This window comes from Bactrocera latifrons, unplaced genomic scaffold, assembly GCF_001853355.1.
Source record: "Bactrocera latifrons isolate USDA-ARS-PBARC rearing strain unplaced genomic scaffold, ASM185335v1 scaffold_2, whole genome shotgun sequence".
In the NCBI taxonomy this organism is placed as follows: domain Eukaryota; kingdom Metazoa; phylum Arthropoda; class Insecta; order Diptera; family Tephritidae; genus Bactrocera; species Bactrocera latifrons.
In genome coordinates this window covers 3,650,743-3,654,290 of record NW_017535518.1, presented here as the reverse complement: position 1 = coordinate 3,654,290, position 3,548 = coordinate 3,650,743, and positions in this window count along the sequence as shown.

Genomic DNA, 3,548 nt, shown 5'->3' with positions numbered 1-3,548 from the left:
AGTGCGACTAATTTCACCCATACTAATATTTAGTGAAAACAGACAGGCAAACCGCATGCGAAGCGTAAAATTGCGTGCTGTCACAATTCGACTGGAATAATCAACCTCTTGGGTACTAATTATTTGCAATTTGAGTAAATTTTCTGTTGCTTACACATTTATGGGTATGACAAATTCCGAAAAACAAAATTGTTGGTGATTTAAAAATTTTGCATGAAAAAAAAAAATTATTTGAGATATTTGAAATTTTTAATATTATTATATTTCTACTATATATTTTAAATTTGTTTTTGGTAAAAATAATAAAATATTAGTTCAAAGCAATATTTTACGAAGGGGTAAGATATGGAAAAAAGACTTTTTTTTATGCTCTTCAAACAAAAAAAAAAAAAATTATTGATTCTTTTGAGTAGTCGTAATCGTAGCCGATTTCCAAGTGAACTTTTAAAAAAGGTGTTTTAGTATGTATTTTCAATTATCTCAATGGATGAATAAAACCAATGACCAAAGGACTACTCAATTTTAAATTTTTGTAAAAATGGCCAGTTACCAAAAATTGCATATTTTGTGAATAATTGGAACATCAAAGTGGTAAAGATTTAAATTATTATTTAAAGTTGTATTCCTTCGACCATTACTAGACAAATGTGTCTAAGAAGTTCGCAAAAAATATTCAAGAAATCGCTCTTGTCGTTCAGTGCCATTTTCCTCCTAACTCTGCACAATTTTTTAAGAGGTTTTTACAAATACGCTCATGTCAGCGAAACTATTTGCCAAATCAACATAAAATTTCCTAAAGATATAGTAAAATACATATATTAAGATTTTTCGATAAACAATTTTTATTTTCAAATATTTCTATAATTTTACCAAAACAATTATTATTTTTTTAATAAAGAAATCGGTCATCCGTATGTATATAATATATATATACATATATATATATATAATAAAAGATACATACCTACATATGTGTATCTAAATATACGCCAATATTAGCCCGGTTACGCACGGAAGCATGCGTGTTGCCAAAGTTTCTGGTAATATATTTTAGTTGGCAATTTTTGCGTAACTGTATTTGACGCATGTCAACGCAACTGTCAGATAACTATTTACGCTTAATATATTCGGATATGAACGTAGGTGAGCTGATACTCATAAATATTGCTGCACATGTGTATAAATCTTATTAACATATTTGATGTGAGAGAAATCGAGAAAACTATGAAGGTCGACAAAATTTTCCAAATTGCAAAGCGAAAGTTTTGAAGAAAATTGGTGAAGAAAACGAAGCATGCCTCAGTGTGCATATATCTCACGCGTGACAAATTGCGTTATCATATTTTTTTCTTTATAAAATGAACTTATTAGGTAAGTAGCTATACTAAAGTCAAAGTATGAAAGTGCAGTTTGAAGATTTTCTATTACTTTTATAACTTTAACAAATGAAGGTGAGAAAGTTAATTGAATAGGATTAAAAGGCAATACTGTTGCTCAGCTGAGCTTCTTAGTGTACCTATGTTTACTAGTGATCAGTTTCTCAATTGGTTATCCTACACCGAGAATAGAAACTCAAGGAAGGTTTTGGTCAAAAATCATTCTATTGGACTCGGAGCTTGAATACGGAATGTTAAGTAAAAACGAAGAAAAATAAAGTCCCTAAAATCTACGAATATCTGTATCTATAGAGTAGTGATGCTGCCCGAAGACGTAACTAGACCTTTAGAAGGGTCATTGTGATCACAGGTGTATAAGGTAGAAAAAAACATGAGAAAGCATTCAAATTGGTTATTGAATGAGAGAGAAGATATAAGGACTGTACCGAATTCGCGCTATAAAAATAAAAGTGGACGGGGATTCAAATGAAATCATTCAAAGTTTCTCAGTGGATCATATGGAGGGTTTAGCCATACTTTTTGGTATCGGGTGATAAGTTTAAATTGCGTGCACAAACCGAATCGATAGAACATCTTTCCCTAGGTTATTACCACTTTTTTCATGTACAGTTTGATATCCATATGTAAGGCCATTTACACAATCTTAAGTAAAATTGAACAAAAAATTTGCTAAAATCCTTGAAAAGGCTATACATGTTTTTCGGGAGGTCTTCTTTATCAAATATAGTATTTCAAAGGCACATAACTTTCAATGAAGTCATCGAAACTGAACTAATTCGAGTCGTCTATCCATCTCTAACGATAACATCAAAAAAACTTAAGAAGCAGTACTCAAAAATCCTCTTTATTAACAACAGAGAGATAACAAAAGATCTCAATATTACTTGTGAGTCGAATCAACACATTTTGGTTAATTTTTTGGGTATGAAACTTATCAATGCTAAACTCATATCAAACGACTGGTTTTTTTGAAAACGACGTCGTAAAGTTCGCAGAAGGAATGCTTGACAACGTAGCTGAAGATCCTACATTTATTTGATGGATTATTATTGGTGAGTAGACGTGGATTTATGAACATGACGTCGAAGTTGTTCAACATTCTAGCGAAAGGCACTTCAAACAAGAAATCGAAAAAATAAAATACGCCGGAAGCTATGAGTGCCGTTCGAGATGAGACCCATAGCTAGTGCAGTGGAATTGGCTTAAGCATTGGCATGCTCGCATTGACTCAGGAGTCTATTTTGAAGATGACAACAAAGATTTACATTTCATATATGTCAGTCCGGGTCAATATTGATCATTTGATAATCTAGTATACTTTTGACCTCAGACATCAGTTTTTTTATCGACGAGTCTCGAAAAAAACGTATTTTTTCTTACAAGAAATTTCTCAACATGTCAAGTTATATTAAAACTCTCAAAATACATTACCCTCATTATCGACCTAATTTTATGACATAATTTATGTATTAAGGTAAGCACATAATGTCTCTACTGAGACTAATTTTAAATTAAGCACAATTACTTCAACCGATGTTGTCATTGGTGTTGCGTGACAGACATGCAATTCAATGCATTCACGAACTCATGGCATATAACAGCCAACAATAACAATAACAACATATAGATGATGCCTATGTTGATGCCGAAGTTGTCAACAGAGAAAATCGCATCTTTAATCGCAACTAAAACTAAGCAAACTATAAAAATGCAACAACAACAAACAATTAAATAATGTTGCATGAAAATCTGTTATGACATCAAGCAAGCAGCAAGAAAATATATATTAGCTGCTGACAGCTGGAAGGGGCCACTGCACGCTTTTTCTTGTTTTATGGACACCTGTTTTGTAGGTGTGCATATATACATATGTATATGTGTATCTATCTATCTATGTGGGGACTTATGTTTATTGCTGATGCATTACTTGCAAGCCCCCAATATGCGCTCATCGCTTACATTCCAAATTTGTTGCACTGCTTACATCCTATAGTCATGTACATACAAGTGTTTATATTTGGATGTGTGTGTGTGTGTCACTTGTACTAAAGGTGGAATGCGGTATCGTTGTTAATTGTAAGATGCAACGAAGAGCATGAAAATGCATTAAGTAATAATTTTTAGAGCCGGTAATTGTGTCATCATCATCAT